This window comes from Callorhinus ursinus, unplaced genomic scaffold (assembly GCF_003265705.2).
Source record: "Callorhinus ursinus isolate GAN/ISIS: 27379988/994484 unplaced genomic scaffold, GSC_fseal_2.0 scaffold5, whole genome shotgun sequence".
In the NCBI taxonomy this organism is placed as follows: domain Eukaryota; kingdom Metazoa; phylum Chordata; class Mammalia; order Carnivora; family Otariidae; genus Callorhinus; species Callorhinus ursinus.
The window spans coordinates 69,986,123-70,012,235 of NW_027397067.1; the positions used below are offsets into that span (position 1 = coordinate 69,986,123).

Genomic DNA, 26,113 nt, shown 5'->3' on the forward strand with positions numbered 1-26,113 from the left:
ATCACCATATTCATCTGTTACTTCAGACTCGTGGAAGGAGAGAGAACCTCCAGTAAGCCTTCTTGGTGACTCTAGCTACCACTGCATTCTTCTTTTTTGTGCATGTCCAGAACTTAAGCTGGGCGAGATCGTGGAGCATTTGATCAGACCTGGTCTCTGTTGGGCTGTCCTGTATCACACATTCCAGAGGATACAGGCCTGGTTTCCACTTAGATTCGTGGGCAGCGAGGTGCAGTTTGATGGAAATCCTATTATCCTACCTCTTGTTGAATGAGATCAGAAGAACCGGACTCAGAGAGGGGAAGGGGCTTACCCAAGTCGAGAGATGGAAGGACAGGGCTCTAGATTAGAAATGGGTCCTCCAACCAGTTAGCAGTCAAGCCCCTCCCACCTCCCTCCAAGCAGCCCTCTGCATACTAATCAACTAGTTATATTCATAATGCCTGCGTACTGGGTTGGTTAATAGTATGGTAGCTACAATTTGTTAAGCAACTACTGTATGATAGTCTCTGTTCATTCATTTATTTAGCAAAGATTTATTGACTACAATGTGCCAGACACTGGAGATACAGTAGTAAGGAAAAAATTGTAAGCTCAGCCATTGGCAGTGATCTCATCAACAGGTAAAATGAAAACTGCGACCTCTGAAGGCTGGGGATCAGATGCTGTAGGAAGCTGCAATGGTAGGGTGGAGCTCTTAGTCCAGGGAGAGCTTCTTAAGGAAGTGGCCATTCTTCTCATCTAGTAGCTGAGGCCTAACAGCTCTGAGCCATCCTGGCCGCTTCTTATTTGCTTACACCCTACATCCTCTCCACCAACAAATCTGGTTGGCTCTGCATCTGAAATATGTCCAGAATCTACCCATGTCTCACCACCTTGCTGCTGTCCCTCTTTGTCCAAACATGCCTAGTCTCTTGTGTGTGTTGCTGGAACATGATCTCCTTGCTTCCACTCTGGCCTCCCCAGAGTCAAATACGTTCAGACAATTCTCGGTCATAAGTTTGTATAAGTCTTGTACAGCGGAACTTCTCAGAGGTTTTCATGTTCTAATCAATATACTAGATCTCCAAGAATAGAATATAGTATATAGCTTATTGCAGACCTACTTGACCGCAGAATTTTTTTCTTACAGTGTTTCATGCAACTGCTGCTCTATAGAATGCACTCTGGATAACCCAGAAAATGTCTGTGAAACTCTATCATATAAAGTATTATTATTATCCCACATGATGAGCTGATGGGGGACAGAGCCATGTGGCCACAACAGCTTTGTTGAACGGGGAGTCAGGTTGAGTTTTAGCCCTAGTGAGCTGCTTCTGAGCTGTGTGGCTTTGGGCAACTTATTTCATCTTTCTGAGCCTGGTTTCCTCATCTGCAACCTGCAGATAATAATTCCTGTCCTGTCCACTTTGCGAGGCCATTGAGAGAATCCAATGAGATAATGGACGTCAAAGAAGGGGCGTCCCCTTCCCCCACTAAACCAAACCAAACCCAAACTCAGTGCCACCACTGTGCTACAGAGGACGCCTCGACAAACAGTATTTCAGGTTCCACCATCTCTGCACTTAATTGTAATCAAAGAGCAACAAATTAACATTTGGTTTATTTATTTGAGCAACTGGGAGTAAAACCCAGGGAGTTGCCGGCCGTTGGCTAGAAATCAAACAAAACAAAGAATTAATTGGAGCTAAGGCTGTGGAGAGCGCTAATCTGTTCCAGGCATGGGAACAGGCAAAAAAAAAGCCAGGTGCCCAGACCGCATAGACGGAGAATGTAAAGACCAGGGATTGTGTGGAAAGGCTCAGGAGGGAAGAGAGTATGTGGTAAGAAGGCTAGGAAACTGTAGCTGAAGGTTTCATTATCCTCTCAGCTCCTGGTGTGGACATGGTGCCCCATGCAGGGTCACTGAATGCCGCTGGCTGTGATAATTCGGTGAGGGTCAGTGGGGCAGTGTGGAAACTCTAACCTGGCAGAGTTTTGGGTCTCTCTAAGGTGCACCTGGTTCAGAGTACCTGGCTCAGACCAGGTCAGCAAGTTCTGCTGTTGCCCCCCTTCTGGACCCAAACACTTCCAGGTTTTCTTTTCCTCTAGGGCTTTGCCTATGACTGACCAGGTGACCGGGGGCTCCCCTCTCTGATCCCCTGGAGTAACTCACACTCTACAAATACAACTTGTGTTTGTGGCCCAAGCCTCTGATGATGATGACAACAAGAATGATGATGGTATTAATAATGGTAATAAAAAATAGACCATCCATGTGGACACCTAGAAAGCCACTCCTATCCAACGCCCTCAAGGGGGTTGTATGAATAAATAAATGGCCAGTGGGTGTTCTTTCATTTTTGTCCCATGCCCACTTATCAAGAAGTTTAAATCCAAAGTGCTTTCTCCACCTACCCCCAAACCTTAAGATTGAGGCAACAGTGCCCCAGGCAAGAACTCAATAGAATGAAAAAGGTTTCTGTTTGCACAAAGTAGTTTACCAGGATTACTAAGCAAACAAGGGGAATGGAACAAACTGATAAAAACAATCTTTGGTGCTTTCCTCTGGGATTTTCTGAGGTCTTTCAAAGTATGTCCAGTGATGGGTGAAATTGACTTCTTGGGGGAAAGAGAAGAGGAAGGAAAATGAACATTATCATGAATCTTGTCTCTTGAGGGGTTTAGGGCTGTAGCTGACCATGACTCTTGCTAGCCTTTGCTGAACATTACTTTTTTGGGGGATGACCTGTAGTTGGGTACATAGGCCAGTACTGTTCCCCAGAAACACGGATAGGCTGAGGCCAGGGAAAGCTGATTGAGTGGAGTGTCCTGGCCTTTCCCAGAAATGAGGGTCCACTAAGTATGCGTCCAGATGGCGGAACAACCAGGTGGGCAGGGAGTGCGGGCTGAATTGCTGGGAGCAGTAGGGGCACAAATATTTAGGTAGCTGCTGGGTTTCTCACAACTAGGAGAATCATAGCTTACAAAACAAACTGGCAGCTCACTCAGTTTGAGGTAAGCATTATTGTCCCCACTGAACAGATGAGGAAACTGAGTCTCAGAGATTGCATTGAACTTGTCTAAGATTACCCAGGCAAAACCTAGTAGGGCCTAGATCCAAATTCTGAGCTTATTTATTTATTTGAGAGAGAGAGAGAGAGAGAGAGAGCGTGCACAAGCAGGGGGAGGGGCAGGCAGAGGGAGAGGGAGAAGCAGGCTCCCAGGGAGCCCGGACACAGGGCTCAATCCCAGGACCCTGGGATCATGAGCTGGGCTGAAGGCAGATGCTGAACTGACTGAGCCACCAGGCACCCAGAAATTCTGAGCTTTTGATGGCATGTCCTGAGTTTTTTCCCTATAGCAAGAATCTGAGAAGCCTGACCTTTTCCCAGCCACCAGCCTGGGGATTCGACATGTTTGGCTCATTGTCGTTATCTAATTACTGTTTTGCTCTGAAGCTTGCCTTCATTTCTGGGCAGCTCCCGGAATAGAGACACATTCAGTAGTGGCAATAGATGTTGTTTCTGGGGGTTGAGGGGTGTAGCAGAGTGAGCAGATACAGGTTAAATGACCCCAAGGGCTTTAGAACCCCTTGAACCTTAAGAACTCACAAACAGAGCACTTACTAAGTGTCGGGCAGAATGCTGAAGGCTCTCAGCAGGAGCTCACCCTTCCTTGCACTAACCTTATGAGGTACACATCATTGTCATGTCCATATACAGATAAAGGGACTGACGCTCACAGAAATTGACTTGTCCAAGATTGCACAGCCAGAAAGCAGAAGAGCTGGGAATTGGCAAGAGGTAGTCTGAGTACTTAATCCTGCCTCTGTAAGTACTTCTCAGATATTAAGATGATATCAGTGGTTCTCAAAGTGGTCCTAAGATACAGCATTGATATCAACCAGCAACGTGTTAGGGATACTGAATCAGAAAGTCTGGATGTGGGGCCCTGCCCTCCGGGTGGTAGCAGCCTTCCGTGTATCCTGATGCACACTCATGTCTGAGGACAGCTGGACTAAGCTGCACTGCTGTGCTCTAAGGGAGAAAGGACTTACACAGAGCACTGTGGCCACCAGATGAGCCTGGTCTTGGGAAGATGGCTTTCCAGAACGTGCTGTTGTTTTGGTTTGTGTAGCATACCTGGGGGAGTAGAGAAGAAGCAGAATCTCTCTCTCGAGAGGATTTGATGGGAAGAGAAGGTGGGAAGGGGTGACATCACAGCCACCTTCCAAGAATACAGTGTTTGTAGGACACATATCATTTATCCAGAAGGCTCACTGAAGTCAGGTGACTTGGCCAAGGCCATGTAACTAGTGACAGATGATGGACTCAAAGCCAAGTCCCTGACTCCTTCTGGAGTATCCGGCAGCTGCATCTACCCCAGAGCAGGCTGAGTCATAGATGTTCAGAGATTCCCTCTGAATCATGAGAAACTCTTCTTGGTAATGGCGACAACCTTCTGACAAAGATAAGAGAGGATAAAAAGTACAGCAGGCTATTGGTACCAGGAAGGAGGAAATATGAAGGGAGGGCTTCAGAAAGGGACAGAGAGGAGACAGGGAGATGTCTTGTTCTGGAACCCCCCGCCTGTCTCCTCATCTTGGTCATCATTGTCAGCATTTACTGGACTGTAAATGCTCTAGAGTGGTACCAGACATAGAGTGCAGCACAGCTGAACTTGAGGTTGATTCCTGGCTTTGCCAGTGACCCTACACAGTTTATTTAACCTCTCAGAGATTGGATCCTCATCTCCAAAATGAGGATCTTTACAATTCCGGCCTCACAGGATTTGAGGGAAGTTTCAAGGGAGTTAATGTACACAAAACTCTTAGCGGATTGCCTGGCTTGTGTAGGAAGTGCTCAACAAATGTTAACCAGAGTTGGGAGTGTGGGAATAATTCCCCATTAAGTTACTTTCCAGGGATGATGGTCAATGCCAGGATGACGTGCAAGTCTGGGCCAGAGCGGAATTGTTTGAGTGGACACTGGGGAGGCTAAGGCTGCTTCTCTGTTTTTCCTGTACATAATGGATTATGAAATAAATAATTTCTTTTTGAAATGTCCTGACTGATTTCCCTGTGCAGGGTACTCCCACCCCTCAGTGCAGCCCACTTAGAATGGCACTCAGGCCCTCAGGCCCTCTCTTCTTTTTTTCACCCCTTCCCCTCCTTCCTCTGGTTCCCTGGACACTGCTGTGCAGGCTCCCACTCCAGTCTTGAGCTGCAGCTCATTTTCTGCTAGTAAGAACACCCGCAGCCTAGACCAGAACAACAGAGTGAGGGCAAAAACAGCGGTGGATCCTGAGAGGTATGGCAGAGGGCTGGGACGCAGGCCATCTCTAGCATTTAGAGGAGGTTGGAATTTGTAATCTCTCATTCTGCCTCTGCCCATGTGATCAAGATACTTGGGCATATTCATAAAGATAGTGAAAAGCTAACATTTGTTTGAGCATTTCACTATATGCCAGGCACCCGTCTCAGAGCTTTATGTGTATTTACTCAAATAATTCTCAGAATAGCCCTACAATAGAACTACTTTTATAATCCCCATTTACACATGAGAAAATACAGGCATGGAGTTGGGTAACTTGTCCAGGGCCACACAGCTGGCAAGCAGGATTTAAATGCAAGCATTCTGATGACAGAATTTCCCCTCTTAACCACTATGGGAGGGGAGAGCAGGTGTTGGTAAGAGTAGAAAGAGGTCTTGTTTCTAATATATATTTCATCGAAATTGTATAATTATGAATGTTGTTATTAACATAGTTCTTAGAGAAAAGCATAGAGCAAAGGTGGTCTATGAGCATTTCCAAGGGCTTGGAGTTGTTTTGGGATCACCTGTGGTGTAAGGGCCAAGTGAGGTCTGGAGAAAAACTCACTGGGAACTGGGATCTTGCAACCCTTCCCACCCCACACCTCTGCTATCAGCAGAAAATGAAAATGCACATCTCGAGATGCCTGGAAAGGAACAGAAATCACCCAGATGGGACATGCAGAAGGTGGGGTGTGTGTTAAGGCCAAAAAGGGGTTGCCCCTCTAACACAGAGCATGGAGAGATTTGAGTGAATGCCTTCATGTTAGCTTTGGGTATTTCTTAACATCAGCTAGTAGGGTCAATTCTCTCATACTGCCATCTTTCACACTCCACCCCAATACACACTTGTGTCTTCCGGAGTCTCTGCCAGATATCTGTCCCTGAAAAAAAGAAGCTCCCTTAAGAGCCTAGAGCAGGGCCTCAGTGTTTTATATTTCCATAATGTCATTGTAAAAGAATCACAGAGAGTGTATCTATCAGTTTTGCTGCATAACCCAGATCACAGTGGCTTGTAATAATGAAAATTTATTTTCCATTTATGTCACAGGATGCCTACAGCTCAGCAATCGCTGTGCTTCAGGGTGTAGGTTGCTTAAGGGTCAGTTCCATAGGTCTTCCTGGTCTGTGATTGCATGAGAAGGAGCAGGCCCTATGCACAGAGTGCTGTTCTAACAGAAAGCAGGAGTGCAAGAGACCAACTTCAGGTATGCAGTCACCTTAGACTTTTGCAGGGATGTGGTTCACAGTCCACTGGCCAAAACAATTTCAGTGAGCCAAATCTGACAATAGAATAGGAAAATTTACTGGCCTGGAAGGGAGTGTGGCAAGGGTGTGGAAGCATAATCCTTCTACAGAAGACTGATATGTAATGCAAATTGTCACAGGGATTTTTTTTTTTTTAACCATGCAATTCAAGGGCCCTTCTCCAGCTATTTTAATTCAATAGGTCAGAGTAAGTAGTAGTATTATTACAACAGTAATAATAATCATAAAGATAATGGCCAATATTATTTTTTGCCTTTTGTGAGCCAAACACTGTGTTAAGTGCTTACACATATGATGCTGTTTAATCCTACAACTACCCTATGAGATGGGGACAATTATCATCTTCCTTTTATAGATGAAGAAATAGAAGCTCAGAGACATTCAGAAACTTCCCAAGGTTAAATAGCTAGTAAATAGTGGAGCAGGGTTATGGACCTGTGGAATGGAACTCCTGAGTCCCAAGACTTCTTCAGTTTCTCAAATATGCCAATTTCTCTCCTGTCTCAGGGCCTTTGCACTTCCTTTCTCCTTAACCTGAACTAAGTTTCCTCCCATTCGTTCACTTCATTTCTCAGGTTTCAGTAGAAACATAACTTCCTCAAATAGGATCCAGGATGGACTCTTTTGGGTTTTCCAGATTTTTTTTCAGCCTTGTCTGACCTTCTTTGCTGTGGTGACTTGCTTGATGGAAAGCCCAATCTCCGGTGCATCCCCTGACCTCCTCACACCTCAGGCTGTCTCAGCTCTCCTCAGGGAAAACAGGAGACGGGAAGGAGCCAGCAGATAAATCTCTCTCTGTTCTTCTCCTGAATGGGCTCTCCAAGTCACAGTTGTCCCAGATGGCTCATCCATCAGAGCCATCAGCTGTATTTTCTTGCAAGGCTGATGCCGGCTTGGTAAAACACCACCTTGCGTGTGCTTTCCCTCATTCCTTCACTTCCCCTTGTCCTTTCCTCTTGCTGTCCTAGACTGCCCCTCCCAATAAAGCATTAACAAGTGATATTTACTGCAGGCTTTGCTGTCTTGGGAACCCAGCCTAAGGAACCTCCCTTCCCACCTAAACTTGACCACCTGTTTTTTTCACTCAAGTGCTCTATTCTTTTGTCTCACAGCTTTATCTGGCACAACTGGTCATCATATATGATATATGCATTTGTGTGATTACCTGTTTGACAACAATTTCTTTCCATCTACCTTGAGTTCTATGAGACAAAGATTACACAGTGTTGTTTACCACTGTGTCGCCTGTACTTAATGCATGGCCTGCACATAGTAGCGGACCAACAAATATTCGTAAATAAACGTGCATGTCTAGGTTTGAATCCTCGCTCTGTCTCTGTTGCTTTGGGCAAGTTACTAAAAACTCCTAAGCTTCACTTTCCTTCTTTTTTGGAAATATGGGACCAGGTACCTACTCCACAGGTCCTGAGAACCAAAAGCGGTGATAAATGTAGATGTTCAGTAACTGATAATAATTGCTAATATTATTAGGCTATACCAGCACCCAACAATCTTTTCCTATAAAGGGCCAGACAGTAAATATTTTAGGCTTTGTGGAAGAAATGATCCCTGTCGCAGACTCAACTCTGCCAGTGTAGTGTGAAAACAACCATAGATAATACGTAAACAAATGGGTGTGGCTGTGTTCCAATAAAACTTTATTTACAAAAGCAGGCAATAGGCCATTGGCCCTCATGTTGTAATTTGCTGACCCCTGTACTATATGGTCTGAGCAGTATGAATCTAAAGGGTTGTGCTAGGGTCACATCAACAGACTGTAAATATTCCTGAACTTTCTAGGCAAGGCTTATCCCTTCCTTTCTTTTCTGTGTTAAAGATAAGCAATATTTTCCTGGCAGTGACAGGGTACTTTCAGGGAAATCTTATTCTCAGAATTTGTATTTGTTTATAATACCTCTTTAACAAGTGTGAGTGGTGAGAGCCCTCCCGCATATTTTCCCTCCAACTTTTTGTTAACTGGGACTAGTGCACCTTCTCTACATACACGAAGCTAGTCTGTGGTGAGAAAAATGGGAATTTGGAAGACTGGAACTTTCCTTGTCTCCTAAGAAGAACCTTACTTATATGGTAAATCTTCTTAGAATAAGTGGTTTCCTGCAAAAGATATTAAAGATATAGTCTTTTTTTTTTTAATTTGATCAAGTCTTGGGAGAAGAGCATATTTAAAAAAAAAATATATATATATACATATATATGTATATTTACACATGGCCTCTTACAAAATAGAGCTGGAATAAGTGGATGTCGTACATTTCCATCTTTCTTTATTGTAGTTATTAATAAAACATGACACTCCGCAAATCCTACCGAGGGTTAAGCCTATCTGAACTGATCACATGTTGGCTGGATTCTGATGCATGTCACCTTTTGATGTGACATTGAAGACCCATGCTCTGCATGTCTTTCTGTTCTTCCATTCTCAGAGTTCCGGCAATGACTATCGTCGTGGTTGTAATACAGCTGCCTCTGCTTTAAACATCATGTCCTCTCGGCATCATTTCAGACAAGATGAAAGAAAGCAGGCAACAAAAAAGGGCCTCCTCCTTATGTACTTCCTTTATGCTGCGGAAGGAAATCTTCCCAAGAAGGCCCCTTGCAAACTTCTTTTTATGTGCCATTGACCAGAAATGTGTCACATGTCTAACCTTAGACCAGTCGCTTCCAAAGGGAGTGTGGTAACTGTGATTGGCTGAGAAGAGTCATGATTCATTCACTGGGGCTAGAACAAGCAAAGAGGAGGCATGGCACATGGGTGGGCAGGGTCTGCCATACCTTTTTTGTCATTTTCTTCTTATGTCTGTTTGGTTTACCAGTTCCTAACCCAGTGCCTGATCTAAAATAAGCATTCAGTATATATTTATTGGGGAATGAGTAAAGTAATGCATGGATAAATAATGACTAGAATATCCTTCTAGTTGCCTTTCCCCCTATTTATTCTTTTGGTTTCCTCACTTCTCTGAGTCTGATGTAGGCAGTCCTGGAGCTATTCTTTCTATCTGCAGGTGATGCTTCCTAAATTTGGTAACACGGTAAGAGGTGAATATGGCCTATCACACTGTCCATTTTCAGCCTTTGGTGTCGGTTGGTCAGCGTGGTCAATGAGAGGACAGGTAGATGAGGCTGGCTGTGCGCTCGAGGACTGCATGCACAGCCAGGACAGGGAGCCAAGGTCATCCGTCCCCTTCAGTCCTCTCCCTGGGCAGTTCTCTATGAGTTTTTAAACTCCTGTATTAGAATGTTAACAAAATAACAGGATCTGTGGAAAATATTAAAGAGATACGGTTTGATATGCACCAGGCATCTTGGAAGCGCTTGTTACCAAGCATTTAATGAGATTATTATAAGCCCCTTCCACTTAGCTCATAGCTCAAAAGGTCTAAACACCCTTTCTAGGTATCACTTTGTCAATCTAGTTTGAATGAAGCCCTGGGAAATATTTCTTTAAATAAGTGACTATCCTGGGTTATTCGTGATTTCAGTCTTGTTTATCCCCCACTGTTGGACCAAAGTGGGGACTTTATGCTCAATCCTGGAGTATCCCTGGGAAGGAGATAGAATGATGAGGAGTTGTCTAATCTGAGTGGAATCTGAACTCGGTCACTTATTAGCTATGACATCCTGGGCAAGTTGCTTAATACATCTAAGCTTCAATTTTCTCATCTACAAAATGGGACAATAATTGAGGGTGGTTCTGGCGCAATGGCTGCAACAAAGAAAGGGTGCAACAAATTCTATCTGTAGTTGCTCTTGCCACATGCTATAGTCATCAGTTTGCCGTTGAAATGAGCACTTTTTTTTTTTTTTTTTTTTTTTTTTTTACAAAGACATCTGTGGTTGTCATCTTTGAAAAAAGATGATGCCGTCTGGGAAAACCCAAAGTCAGTCCATCCAACAACAGCCCGCCAATAGTTGCGAGGCACTGCTTGCATTCTTGGCATGGTGCTGGGCACTGGGATTATCTTTAGAACCTGATGGGGCCTCATGTTGCCGAGAATGACTCTGACTTGTCACTGAAGGGTGGTTAAAAAAATCTGTAGAATTTGATGTTTATTTTGCAGAAATGAAGTTCTTTGGGTTGAATTGACTGATCATGTCACCCAAAATGGCCCCTTAAGATTGAATCTATTCTGAATTGATTCTGTCCTGCAGTTGGGTGTGAAACCAAGAGTATGTCATGGTGGCAGCATGGAGAAGAGGGGTGTTCAGGAGCTGGGCAAAGTCAATCTCCACCATGCCTGTCTACCCACTAAGACATCGTCACTTCGGGCAAGCCTGCTCATTATTCTGGGCCTCTTAATCTCTAACGTGAGCATTTAAATACCCACCCATGGCATTTAACTGGTTATTGCAGAGTAAAAGATGAAATGATTTCATTGTAATTATTATTATGGTTCCTTATGCTGGTCTGAGAGGAGAGTTCTTTCAGATGCTAGAAAGCCCTTGGGTCAAGGAGCATGAGAACAATTGTTCTTCTATGGCAAGTTCTTTCCAACTCTCCATGTCAATTCAAACTAACTAAAGGGATATGTTTAAAAATATTTCTGACTTGACCGCCTGGAACTCTGAATGGACTAGTGTAGATGTTTGGGTCGTCTGAGAAGCACACACTAAGACAGGGTTAGATGCCCAAGACAGTCACTGGAGGAAACACCTGTGAAGAGAAAGAGGGAGGAAGTAGGAGGAGGCAGGGAGAGCCTTCAGACCCTGGTGCAGGTCTCACACCTGTGAAAGGAGAGGAGGAAGGAAAGGACCAGCAGAAAGAGTCCGAGACAGAAGTGCTTTTCTAAGATCCAGTATTTGGATAGAGCCCAAATTGCCCTTGCGAGCAGTTCCATGTCCTGAAGAAATGGGCCTGGACTTGAACCCTTGTCATGCTTAGTCATTGGCAGTGAGTAGCCTGTGGGAGGTGTGTCCTTGGCATGAACACAGTAGCGGATCCAGCAGCTGGGACATTCAGTCAACTATGCTTCCCACATAAGGAGACCTGAGCAATACAATTTCATGGCTACCCGGCAAATTGTCAGACATTTTCTCTTTGAACTCATATCTTAAGGAGTTTGAAAAACAAAACAGGACATTTGTGATAGTATCCCCAAGTCAATGTTCCATTCCTTTCTTTGACTTTCACTTCCTCCTTGGTTTCAGCTAGACCAATCATGTTGAAAACCCCACCCAAGTTTGTAGAGTTCCTCATTTGACAATTAAAAAAAAGTATGTGAATAAGGCACATGCGCTTCTTTTGTTTTATCTTTTGAATGAGTTATTTTGCTTTCTTGGGTTTTCTTGGATTTCATTGTTTTCCCCTTTTCCCTCCCATCCACCACTGCCTGTTCTTCACAGCTGTGTTCCCGACGCCTGATGTGATATTTGTGGAATAAATGGGTGTTAGGGAACAGGCTATAAAACTCAAAGCCCCTTCAAGTCTGTGAGCTCCTTTGTGTCAGGGTATTTGTCTTAGGGCAATGACATATAATGGAAAGACCATAGGTTTTGTTCTATGATCAGACACAAATTAGCTGTGTGATGTTGGGCAAATTGCACCACCTCTCTGAGCCCGGGTTTCCCTTTTTGACTAATAAAACTAGTAATAATATCTATCTCATTGAAATGTAAATGAGAGAGTGATCATACATGTGAAGTTCTCAGCACAGTGCCTGGCACATTGTAGGTGCTTACTAAATGACAGGTAATGAATGAATGAGCCTGAGGACTGCATAACACATAATTTAATATATAATGCATAACACATAAGCCTTTGCTCCTTTCCCTGCCCTTCTGCAATGGCCTGACCCTTATCTGGTCACAAAAGACCCAGGTAAGAACAAGTAGATGGATAAAGGATTGGAACATAACAGCAAACAAGCCAATATCGAGGACCTGCTGTGCGCAGCCACTGGGCTAATCACGGTAGGACAAGTAGAGATGACTGACATATATTCCCTCTCCTCCATCTCACTTGAGGTGCCTCAAGTGGCATCTCAGCGTGGCATTAGGTGTTTGAAGACCTTGATGGGTGGACACATGGCGTGAAAGATAGCATCGTCACAGGATGGAAGATAATGGTTTGGAGAATGTTGAGGAGACTAGGATGTGGGGAAGCAGGGAAAGATATAGCTGGAAAGTTGCTTGGGATCAAACCCATGTAGGTTCTGAATGTCCTGCGAAGGAAATTAGACTTGATTCTGTATATAATGGTATGTCAGTCAAGGTTCTTGACAAGATAAGTGGACAGGAATTTCTGCCAGGTGGATTGTCATCAAGTGTTCTGCCCAGTGAAAAAGGAAGAACTGCAATAATTCAAGGTGCTGATTTTTGAGTTCCTTGTTCACCTCAGATTTCTCTTCACTGATCAGCTCTCTTTACATATTATTTTTAGAACTCTCAAAATGGCAGCCACAGGAACACAGACTATCCAAAACAGAAGAAGGGAATCAAGATGAAGGGGAATACCTTCTTCAGCGAATACTAGTTATTTACTTTGGGTTTGGCCACTAATCTCAGGACAGAAATGAATGAAAACTTACCCAAAAGACACATGAGCATGAAGAGTTAAACCAAAAAAGGAAAAAATACTTTGGACTTTTACTTTAAAATACCCCTTTGAATTTAACGATCTGTAACTTGCTCCTTTTCCTCCACTTAGCAAGCTTCTCGAGCACCCTTCTCCTCCTCATGTTCTGGGAACAATGGATGTTTCATATAAAAATAGGTGTAAGTCACTGTGTGAATAAAATGAATAAATATGATGTGCCTCGAAACAGTACCTCACTGGAAGCTGCATTCTTTCCTTAGCCTGAGGGGATGTGTAGCTCACATTTGCGTGTTGCCTGGGTGTTTGAAGGCTTCCGTGAACACTTAACTCATTTGTTTTTTGCAGATTTTTTTTTTAATTGTAAAAAAGGTGTTTGTATACTGTACAAATTTGCCGTTTCTCCTTCTTTTACCCCAGGGTAAATCAGAAGGAACCATACAGTCAATGAATCACAATGAACATCCCTTAGCTGGTCTCCTTGGCCCTTTCTAGGCTCTTATTAATGCTACAGCCAGGGTCATCTTTCAGGAACTCACATGGGTAATGTCCTTTGGTGACTTCCTCAGTGGTCAGAGGATAAAGTTCCAGTCCCCTCGCATGGTGGGCGAGTGTCTCTACCATGAAGCTTTCTTTACCTTTCCAGTTATATCTCTTCTCCCATTGTAGGCTCTGCATTGAAGTCACTCTACAGTTTACAGAAGAGTCAATGCTTGGTCACCTCTCTAGGCCTTTGCTTACACAGTTTCCTTGGAATTGAATGTTTTTCCCCCATTAATCAGCCTATCTTGGGAGCAGACTACAGAGAGCAAAGGATGCAATTTGGGGCAGTTCTAAGGCAACCAAGCCCGTCCGTTCTCCCTCACTCCTTGCAAATACCAGATTCATCTATTATTGTGAAGAATGAGACATCCAAGTGGGGGACTACCGCTCCATGTCACAGTCTCCAATGTGCTGAGCATCCTTTATGTACTGGGTGCTGGGGATATGGCAATGAACCATCCTTTGGGGAACTTGCAGCTAGCAGGGAAGATAAGGCCAGTCCGTGAACTCCCAGAACACCAGGCAGGAAGTTATAAGAAGAATATGCATAAATAGAGGGTTCCATATAAAGCTCAGAAGAGAGAGAAACTATATTAAGCTGAAGCATTCAGAAAAAACATTTTGGAGCATTTGCTATGTGACTTGGACCTTGAAAATGGGAAAGATTTAAATACGTGCAGATGGTTTGGGAAGTGGGGGAGTATTGGTGCCAGAGTTCATTCTGTGCAAAGGCAAGGCGGTAGAAGAAAGCTGGGTTTTCAGAGAGAACAAAGAGACCAGCTTAGCAAGAGCAAGGAAGAACTGAAGAAATAAAAGGAGGAAAGATAGAACCGGGCCAGGTGATGGAGGAAGCAGAGGTGTGAGCTGGTGACGGACCTGCAGATCCCCAGACATGAAGCTAGCTGGAAATGCAGAACACTTCCTTTCAGATTCAAGTTGGAAGAAGGTTGCCTGGTGGCAGAGGTGCAAAACTTGGTTGGAACACTGCTTGTTTGCCTTTAAACATCAGCAAGGGGATGCCAGTACCTTGGAGTTGAGTTAGAGTACGTTTGTTCATCTTGTCCTTCTACAGAGTTTATTAGAAACATGTATCCTGAAATGAGTGGGATCACTTGTTATATCACATGTTGATAAGATCTCAATATTGAGAAGAAAAAGCCGGAGGAATGCCAAGTTATTCTGTGTGTGTATGTGTTCACCTTCTTGCAGAGGTCAAAGGGCTTGGCCAACATCATCCCTTTGAGCTTTCATGCTCCAGTGGGGGCTTTTTAAAGGAGGAAGTTAAAGATATATGGGCCATAGAAGAAAATGCTACATGAGAATGAAGGTAACCAAAGAATTGCCTGTGTTTGGATATTCTCTAAGTAAGACAGTGCTTGGTCGGCCAGAGGTGGACCTTGGCTCTTGGGCTGATTGAACTCTGATTATATCCTGAGTTCTACCACCTGTCACTGCTCTTCTGAAATTATAAAGGAATTAGGTCTTGTGTCTATTCAACAAACATTTTCTGTGTCCCAACTATATATCAAGATCCGTGTTGTGTGCTACACTAAGGGTTGTAGATGGAGGCACAAAATGAAATTGAAATGGTCCTTCTTGAGGATGGTGCAGTCTAATGGGGTAGACACATATGTCCATATATTTTCCAAAGCAATGTATTAATGGATCAGATGGCAGGAAGCACAGGGTGCCACGGGAGCCCCAAGGAGGAACGCATCCTTAGCCTGAGCTAAGGGTGTTGGGAATGGCCAGGGAGCCTCGTCTAAAGGAACTGATACATCAGTGTCTTCTCTACTGTTGGTCCAGCTTTAAAATTACAGCCTTTCAAAGCTGGCTACCCCTGAGGTCACAGTACCTATCAAACTTAATTATCATCCCTTGGGTCATTATCTGATCTACTATAAACTTCAAAAGACAGAGACTGTTTCTATTTTGCTCCTAATGTGTCTCAACCACGTAATAGTACCAGCACCGTGTAGGTACCTTATAGATATGGGCTGTGTGTTAAGGGAGAAAATGTTAGCACACGGATTTCACCCTCTCCCTCTCAGTGCTAAGGGGAATTCTGTTGTAATATTTAATGACTGCTTTCTGCATTCCTAACTCTGAGCCAAATCTAGAAGGAAACAACAAAAAAGGAAAAGTGTGTGGAATGTTTGGACCAAACCGAACCTTGGACATCTGCTGATTCTCTGCCTCATTTCTACAGATAGAAAGTTGAAGTTCAGAGAAGTTACACTGTCTATTAGTGCAAGGTCATCCAGGTGATTGTAGTGGAATGAGTTTAAAATCTAGCTATCCTGATTTCCAGTCTTCAGTTCCTTGCTGTGAGTCACTAGTATTCTTCTATCAGTTACAGCTAGGTAGGGGGGATGCGCAAAGAATTCTGGGAAGGACTCATTTCTTTTGCTATCACACAGAATGCTTCCAAATTCTAAAGGAGTCTCATCTTGCAAGTAAGGCTTTGTTTAACAGAATATTTCATGTGATAGGATTATGTTCTACAAAAAACAAAAAATGTAAGGGATGCTTTCTTGGGTGATAAGTAATTGCTTCTGACGGGAGCACCTTCCACTTTGTAAAAAAAAGACCTGTTTCCCCTGCTTTCATCTGATATCTCTGTGAGGCCCCGGAGGGAAATGTTGGGAACAAACACTTGCTTCAGCTGTAATATTCCCTTGAAAAGGGGAGCTTGAAATCCTTTAGGGATCCCAGTGTTCCTTCAAAATTGATTTTGACACTGTAGAACTACATTCTAACTAACTTCCATGCCAAAATCTATTGTGACTAGCTATTGGGTAAAGAATGTTTACAAGTAAGCTTTCATATCAAGAGCAAAAAAAAAAGAAAAAGAAAAAAGAAAAAGGTTCATATCCCATGACCCGAGTTTTATCCTTAAAGAGTGTTTCCTAAAGGGGCAAGAGGAAGAAATTGTGAGAGCAAAAGATTGGGGGATGGATTAATTAAAGGATTAATTAATTAAATAAGATACTGTCATAATAGAATACATTAAATGACAAAAATGCATCAGGGAAAACAAAATAAGAAAACTTCTATTGTATTATCAACAATAAAAATTCGTGGTTTCTAACATGTATTAATAAGCACTCACTGTGGGCTGGGCTCTGTTGTAAGCCTTTATAGGAATCAATGCATCCAATCTTCACAGCAACCCACGAGGAAGGTACAGTTAACATCCTTGTTTTAAAAAGAGTGGAACAAGGCACACAAAACTAATGTAACTTCCTTGAGATTATAGAGAGTGGTGGAGTTCATGTTCAAACATACGTAGACTGACTCTAGAGCCCATGCTTTTTTATTAAATTAAAAATTTAAATAACAAAGTAATATATATCCTGTGAGCATACCACTTGATCCTGATTCCACTTACATGAATTAACTGAGACCCATACAAATATTTATGTACAAGGATGTTCATTAAACCATTACTTCCAGTAATGGAAATTGGAAACAATCCAAATGCTGAATTATTAGGGATATATTAAGTGCTCAATTTAAAAATGAAAAAAAAAAGAAAGCAAAGTACAAAGTAGAAAATGAAATCACTCATAATCCCTATACTCTGAAATAACCACAAAGAAATCTGAGCAAATATTTCCAGCTTTTTTTTTTTTTAGATTTTGTTTCTGACGCAAAATTGGGATCATACTGGATGTATTGCTTTACAATCTTACTTTTCTATGTGGATAGCATTATAAATTACTTTCAAGCTATCAGTTATTCTTCAGTCACTTATTATAATGGCTGCACAGTGCTCCATTATTTGTGCATATGATGATTTACTTAACAAACTTTTCATTGTTGGACCTGTGCTCTTCTAACCATTATTCCATGATGCCCCAATGGATGGTAACTCATCAATCATAGAAAGTAGTTCAGGGTCTCTAACTCCGAGTTTGTGACCTTATGTGATCTGCCCTAACTATTCCCACTTAATCTCCATGTGTGTTGCTTCAGCTAATACTGAATTATAGCCAAATAGAATCCCTTGTTCTAGAAGAGTAAATTAGCACCTTCTATAGCACCCATGGAATTCCTCTTATTGCATGTATTTATCTACCTGCTCATCTAGTTGTAGTCTACTAGACTGAAAACTTGCAAGTGGAATTTCTGCCAGACTAAACTTCCTAAACCCACATGGCAGTATAATATTTTGTACTTAGTAGTTGCTCAATACATGTTTATGGAATAAATGAAGGCAATATATTATTATTTTTAACAGTGTAAGATTGTAAACAATTCAAATAGCTAACAATAGGGAGCAAGTTGAATAAACTGTGATGTGTCAGTACTAAAGAATTTTGAGCAATAATTAAAAGGGAAAACATAACAAAAGAGAAAATGTCTGTAAATAATGTTAGCCAAAAAGGAGCAGAACATATACTTAGATATATGCTAGAATTTTAGCCATTTAAAATTGCAGGTAAAAAACAAAACAAAACAAAATAAAATAAAATTGCAGGTATAGGGGATAAAAATTTGAAGGGAGTTTCAGAGAGGTGTGAAAGGTAGATGTTTTGTTTGAATAGACATAATAGGTAAAATTTTTCCTTTCTTAACTTCCTATAATATTTTTAAAAAGAGGTAGTAAATGAATGAATCACATTTGTCAACATATTTACATTTTTGAGATGATTTCATGGGATGATGGGATATAAAGCATAAGCTTGTTCTTAAATAACTTGTTTCAAATATTTTCTGTATTACCAGAGGGGCATTAAGCGCTTTATGTGCTTTATATGGTATAATTCTCAAAACCAACCAAGAAAGTAGGTAGTTTTAGAACACTGAGGCACAGGGATACATATATTTTTGATTTTGAAGTTTTTTTAATGCACGAAAAGAACATCTCAGAAACAGAACAGGTATTGACTTATTAACGATGAAGCACTATATAAAGGAGCCCCCTCCCCACTTAGTAAATAGGAGTCTAGTGTAAATGGAGGTGAAGGGAGGTGAACACTTTAGGATTAAATGCGAACCCTAAAGGTGTATACAACACTCATATATGGCTTATTATCTCATAGCAATAATATTCTCGTAACGATGCATATGACACTTATACTTACTGGTAAGATGCTTTTGACTCAAAAGTTAAAACAAAAACTCTGGAGAGGTAGTTTTTCTAATGCACAGTAAGAAAAAAGACTTTGCCTTGCTTATTTTCCTTCAACATCTGTAACCATTTCACTTTGTTCTAATTTTCTTCTGGATTAGCCAGGAAGATAATGATGCTTTTAGAAGAAGCTGATTCAAAGCCCTCTAAGAAGGGATTCCCCCCAACTACACAGTGATGTTTTTGAAACAACTGGTCAGCAAGTCCCCTGGGGAGTCTCCACAGTCTCTTCTGTCTTGGCAAGGACACAGGATTCTGGCTCCAAGGAGAGACCTTTAGGATCTGACCAGCAGTTCCAGGGATGCATCCTGTTTTCTCTTCGAATTCTATGCATGGTCTCATGATGGTAATTTCTACAGTGACCCAAGAGGATTAGTAGGTACTTTGTCATGGCAAGTCAGGGATGGCTTTAAATAAATATACATGTCTATGTATATATATACTGAAGTTTGAAACAAAAGTTTGAAAAATTCTCTAGCTAGCCAGTAAAACAGCATGATGAGTACTGGAAGGGATTGCATGTTTTTGAAACAACTGGTCTGTTTTCAGTTGTGTTTCATGAAATCGTCACATCTTAGACACAAAGGGAGTTTTAGCTTCTGCCTGTCACCTGCTGCTTTATCTGCATGAGGAGACACGGAGTGGGGAAGGTCTACGGATATTCAAAGTCTTTGACACTGGTCATATGAGCCTATGTACAAACTAGCTTATCCTATTCTTACAATGAGAAATAAGCCCGAAAAGAAAAAAAAAAAGAAAAGTTAAAAAGTTAAATGTCAAGGGGCAACACAACATTGGTCAATTCGCACCTAGGAAATGTCAGTATTACAACTTATGGGCAGGTGTGTTGGACTTCAAAGCTCACATAGGGTTTACGAACATGAAAGTATAACACCAGATACGCTAAGACTGGTTCACTGGGTGTTATACACAACGAGTGAATCATTGAACATTTTATCAAAAACTAATGATGTTCTATATGTTGGCTAATTAAATTTAAATTAAAAAAAAGATTGGTTGGGACCCAAAGAGAGAAATATCAGCTCATTAATTAAAAAAAAAAGACCCTACTTTCATGAGGCTTAGGTTTTGTTTTAGATCAGTGTCTACATGTATGAAAGACCATTGAGAGGAAATATGTGATAACTCCATCACTGCGTACTCTTCCACCTTACTTGCCCAATCGATTTCTCTTTCTCCTGTAATACTCAAATGCCTCCTCCTTGGAAGATACTTCTCCATCTCACCTTGGCTCATGCAAATATCCCTACTTTGATTCTTAAGGCTTCTCTTTCAAAATTCCACCATAGCACTTAGCATTATACTGCCACATCGTCTGGAGTTATGAGCTTCTCTCTGGGGGAAATGTCTCGCCAATTTCTGTGACACCTGGAACAATGGCCAACAATATTTATTTCTATGTTTCTTTAATGAGCCTTGTTGTTACCCTTCTGCCACAAACATTCTTTAGAAAACCCCAAAATATGGCATTACAATTTACTACTGCTAAATGAATATGTAAATATAATGGCTGTGGTTACCCGGTTGTTCCTGTGAAAGGCTTTCTTTCTTTAAAGACAGACCAACACTTTGATTTGTCTCATATCTAAAGCACTTAGGTGCCACAGCTTCTTTGTGTCATATTTGGTCTCATGATAACAGGGTCCCAGTGCTCCCTAAGGTCTTCTTTGCCAGGTTCTTCTTCTGTCTCCTGGAACCACTCTAAAGTGGAATATAACATTCTACTCAACACCTTCTTCGGGTGCGGTGGGTAAGTCTTCTTGTTTCTGAGGAAGAATGATTTTGTTTTTTATGATTCTATGAGGTACTATCCAGGTCTCTATATTCCCTTCTCCCTTTCCCCTACCCTTCCCTTCCCTGCTCCATCTCTGGCATCTTTTTATGAGTCGTCTGTATTCTCCACCCAAGATACTACATTCGACTACTTGTTCATAGCCCAACATGGCCTTTAGCCCTTGAATCTCTACGGTGCTAACCTTAATCTCTAAGACTTTCCAGTGAATGGGCAATCAAGCTTCAAAGACTTACTATAAGATTTCCAAGAAAGAAAATTTGGCCCATTTGGAGTTGGGTATCTACTTCTGGGCCCAACAAGCTAACACCAACTTGGAGAGGGTCCCATGGGAGATGGCACATGTTAAGCTTAAAAAGGAGGCTGGGAATGACTGCTAAATTGACTGGTGGACATTTACAGCAATTTTTAACTCCTCCTTCCTGCTTCTCTAGTGCCATCTAATACACTGAATATTTCTCACATCAATTCCCTTTTGTTTCTCCCTTTCCACTGTTTTTGCCTTCATACATTCTTGCTTAGATTACTGTGATAGACTCTGATTTGGTCTCCTTGCTCTGATCTCTTCCCCCATGCTAATATACATTCCACATTGCTGCTTCTAGAAACCATGAAGTGACCATGTCATTTTCCTCATTTGGACCCCTTCTTGGTGGCCTCTTACTACTTATGAAATAAAGTTCAAACTCCTTTAAAACCAGATCCCTCACTTACCTCCTCCAACCCTCTACTCATTATGCTTGGTCAAACTGCTTTGAATGGTTTGCTGCTCACAAGCCTACATGTCCCAGCTCCCTTCTTCTCTGAGAGCTTCTGCAGCTCTTTGTATCATAGTATATATAAGAGTGGCCATAGCAGAGCTGGTCTCAAGGAATGGTTGTTGAATGAAAAATGTATTAAGAGATATGAGTAGACGACAGGCCTGAGAACTCTAGTCTTGACATTGGCATTCTTATTCTCCCATCCTATCAAGTTTTTCTAAACTGTACTTTTTGAATGTCCAGGTGTGCGCGTGCGCACAGATACACACAGACACACACAGACACACACTGTGGGGATTACAATGGAAAAAAAAAACTATGTTTGGCCTTCTTATTAATGCATAGGCTTAGCAAAATGTCAAGGTTTTCTAATTTTGCTGAAATGAAATCAATTTAGTGTAGTAACACAACCTCATGCTATTTAGAAGCTCTAATTGGCATCTTCAATTAGCAAAACCGTGAAACATTAAAATTGCTTAATGTAGTATTTTTTTAAAAAATGGATACACAATCTTTAAGAAACTTAAAACCTGTTGGGATAAAAATAATTGGTATAAAAACTGGAAAGTGCCTTTAAAAATCTGGGACTCAGTTTTAATATCTGTAAAGTGGAGATTGATCAATCTCTTAGGTAACTTCTAGCTCAGATTTATAACCCAGGAATAGACTAAAACAACCTCACATCTTATCTTCATCTATTGAAGAACCACTGCGGGACCAAATGTCTTATCTGGCCATTCCCAATTCCTGAATCAGGGATTGGCCTGTATTAGGGACTAAACAAACACTGGTTGACTAACTGACCAAGCTTTGAACAGTATCTGCAAAGGAAGAAAAAGGATGATATCCAAGGATATAGGTGAACTATTTAGGAAATGATTAGACCATATTGACTTCTACAAAAGAGAACTGAGAGGCCACTTGAAAACATACAATTGGCAAGCTGAATAACTGCTTTGCTGTTGGGAAGGGAATTAGGTAGGAGCTCAAGGAACCAAGAACTCCCTTGGGAATGGCCATAGAGCAGATATTGAGAACAAATAGGTAACAATTTTTAGAAAGAAGAAAAAGAAATGCAATTACTGCCCACTGAATTTAACTATCCAGTCTTGCTGCCCATAAGTCTCTTTCTTTATTGCAGGAATGAAGAAATAAATAGAACATGACCCATGATGACTGAAGCAAAGACTCAAAATAGAATGTGTATAAGGACATGATGATGATGATGCTTATCAACATTTTATAGTCATCTGCTATGTATAAAACACCGTGTATAATGGAGTAGAACATAATGGAAGGAGGGAAAATGATAGATTAAGGGGAATTAAATGAAATTATTAATATAAGGACCTTAATCTAGTAGAAATCAATCAACATTAAATCCTCCTTTTCCCCATTTGAGTCAAATAGACCTATATTTGAATACAAGCACTCCAATTACTAACCACATGACCCTCAACAAGTTGTTTCACCTCTCTGAAGTCAGATTTATTGTACATAAAATGGGGAAAGGAATACTTAGTTTACAACACTATTATAAGATTAAATGAAATGTTATATGTAGGCATAATTTGTTAACTTATGCAAATATGGGATTTCAAATACTAGCTATTCATATTACTCAACAGTGAGATGAAATGTATACACACAACTCTGAATAATAAGCAGTGGATAATTGTGTAGAAAGAGTGGTAAGGAAGTCATGTGCCAAAAACTGAGAGGAGGCAGGAGAAGTAATGGGGACTTGATCACACTGGGTCTTGTAGATCACTGTCTACAAAGACCTTTGAGTTTTATTTGATTGAAATGGGGAACCAGTGGAAAATTTTTAGCAGGAGGGTGGCATAAAATAATGTATGTCTTAAGTGGATACTTGGCTGCTGTGCTTAGAATAGACTGCTGTGCATAGGAGTTAAGAAAGAAGGGGGAAAGTCTAGGAGGTTATTGCAGTGACACAGGCAAAAGATAATGATGGGTTGGACCAGAGTGGTAGTGGTGGGGTTGGTGAGGAACTATTGGATTCTGGTGTTTTTTGAAGCTAGAACCAAGAGTATTTCTGGACAGAGAGAGAGAGAGAGAGACAGCACAGATGACTCCTGTTTTTAGATTCTAGCCTAAACAACCAGAAGGATGGGATTGCCATCCACTGAGATGGGGAAGCTGCAGATAGCCTAGGCTTGGGGAGGAAGGATCAGGATCTGTTTAGGACATGTTGAGCTGGAGAGGTTGGTTAGGCATCCAAGTGGACATATCAAGTACAAAGTTGAACACACTAGTCTGGAACTTGGGAGGCGGGTCTAGGCTGGAGACATACATTTGGATGTTGTTGGCATGTAGATAGATGGTATTTAAAGAGCAGCAGTGAGGCTGACGACCGATCTTTTCCCAAGACTGATTTCACCTTGTTTTAGCCTAGGTCCAAGAAGTGGAGTTTCTTCCTTCCTTTCTCCTCCCTCTGTTCTTTCCATCTCTCTGCACTCCCCTAATGACTCCTTGCTTTTGCACAGGTTAGGACCATCCATCCACATCTTTGGCCCTTTGTGCTTTGACAGTTTATTCTTCTGCCTCTACTCAGCTTCCCTGGTACAATGACTGCCATACTTTGTTGGGATTTTGGTTCGAGCCACGGAAGGAGACAATGAAGCTAAGTGATGCAGGAAGTGAACTCATGACCTTAGATTTGGAAGACTGAGAAACTGGAGACAGGAGATTTTTGCACAAATTCCCACAGACTTAGGTGTTAATCACACCCCTACCTTCAGCAAAACCCCCATCGTAAGTGCAAGTTTATTTACTCTGTATATTCTGGGGGACAAATCCTTGTTATTTTTAGAGAGGATGCAGTAAAACCAGAAGAATTACCTTTTGCCTTCGAGCAGTGTCTGCTCTAGTGGGGGAAGTCATACTTACTCATGAGAAGCCATATGATGCATTCAAGAGAAAAGAATGGGACAATGAGTGGATGGAGGGGTTGCTGAGAAATAAGTTATTCCTCTTTGACCATCACATTACAGATTAAATGTCATACCATCTGCAAAGTGTTCATTAATTCCCCATAAGAATGGTCAGTGATCCATAATAATGCACCAGAAAATAACTCTTAATATTTTATAAGATTTATTTTATCCCTCCAAAAATAATGCACCTTCTTTGTAAAAAAAAAAAAAAAATCAAAACAAACAAACCAAAGAAAATTTCATGACCAGGGATGACGATGAGACTGTCCTTTGGATATTTTTTGTATGTATATATTTGTTTTACAAAAATAGAGATCATGCTGTACTTCTCTGTAGACTCTTTTCTCACTTGACAGTGGAGCTGAAGAGTTTTCCATGTCACTCAGTATCTGCCCACGACATCATTTGGGTACCTGCCCATTATGATTATCATGGGCTATACTGTGATGATGGGGATTGTGACTTGTTTCATTTTATCACTCTTCAGCATTCAGGACAATGATGAGTAAAAGGATGTTCTCGTCATCACAGAATATTAGAGAGTTTAATGCTCCCTCAGGCGACATCTCACTAATTTCCTATTTTGCAGATGGGAAAGTTGAGCCTCAAAATGTTAAATGGAGGGGTAGGTCAGATGGTCAGAAAGCTGCAGAACCAGAACTGAAACCAAGTGCCTGGACTCCAACACCAGTGTTCTTTCAGTACAACATCCGGAACCTGAGTCAACCCAACATCTGTGAAGTGGATGTGTAATACAAGAAGAGGGTAGAGTTTGGCAAGAGAAGTTTGGGGAGAAGATGACTACAGGGGTCTCCTGTGGTTCTTTTGGAACTTTCAGTTTTACTTCAAACCCGGAGACCCCAGAGGGGTGAAATTGCAGGGTGAGGTGTGGAAAAGATCTCAGAAGCTCAGGTTTGCAAAACCCACAGTTGTACAATAGCTCAGCTCAAGCCAACACCCTGAGAGGTGCAAAAAAGCCCTAGGAGGGTATATGGCCACCCAGAGTCTCAATTCTGGTTTCACATCATATCTGAAGGGTTCCCATCCCTTAGCAGTGAGCCCTATGAAACCTATTAACATTTCAACTTTACTCATGGTCAGGGATGATTTGAGGTGTTGATTTTGGCAACCCAGAATGTTCCTGGCTTCCTGGAATCACTCTGTAAACCTCCTTGTTATAGAGAGAAGCCCCAGACCACACTTAACAGTGAATGAAGAGCAAAGAATACTGGGAGTCCCAGCCTGCTATGGGAATAAGACACCATCTTTCCAGCTACTCCACATTTTCACTGGCGGGATCTAACTAAAGCGTACACCTGACCAGGCCACTCCTTGCCTAAACTTTTCCATGGCCTCAGGGTAGAGTCCTATCCCTCTGTGTGGCACATAAGACCTTCCACAACCTGGTTTTTGCCCACTTCTGTCTTCTCTCTACTATTTTGTCTTAAGCAACACAGAACTTCCCCATAGGTCCTGGCACAGAGCCATCCTATTTTTCACCTGGCTCCTACTTTCTGGAACGCTCTTCCTCTTCTTTTATCTATGGCTAATCTCACTTATCTGGGTTTGGTCTCCCTCTCTCTATATAAATAACTCTAAAATTCTATAATCTGTGATAGTTTCTGAAATGTTCTTGGCAATTTTCATACGAATGATTGAACTTTCTCTTACATCTATATGCCCATCTATGATCAATGTTACTTCCCCCAGTGGCATGGTTCAAATCACAGGACACCTGCTAAACATGCAGCATGAATGTAGCAGGGTGCAACAATTTACCAGATTTAGA

At 41.7% G+C, this 26,113-nt stretch overlaps 1 long non-coding RNA gene across 5 annotated transcripts in view; it reads left to right on the forward strand.

Moving 5' to 3' along the window:
* Positions 1-26,113, forward strand: part of LOC112823393 (uncharacterized) — a 379,174-nt gene that overhangs the window by 322,685 nt on the left and 30,376 nt on the right. Inside the window, exon 15 of one of the 5 annotated variants that reach the window (XR_012378344.1) lies at positions 10,734-10,889. The exons of 3 other annotated variants lie outside the window; for them this stretch is intronic. This is a non-coding gene — a long non-coding RNA (uncharacterized lncRNA). Of the gene's footprint in view, positions 1-10,733; positions 10,890-12,960; positions 13,348-26,113 lie in introns of those variants that run through there. One more of the 5 variants, XR_012378348.1, reaches the window with a different exon arrangement.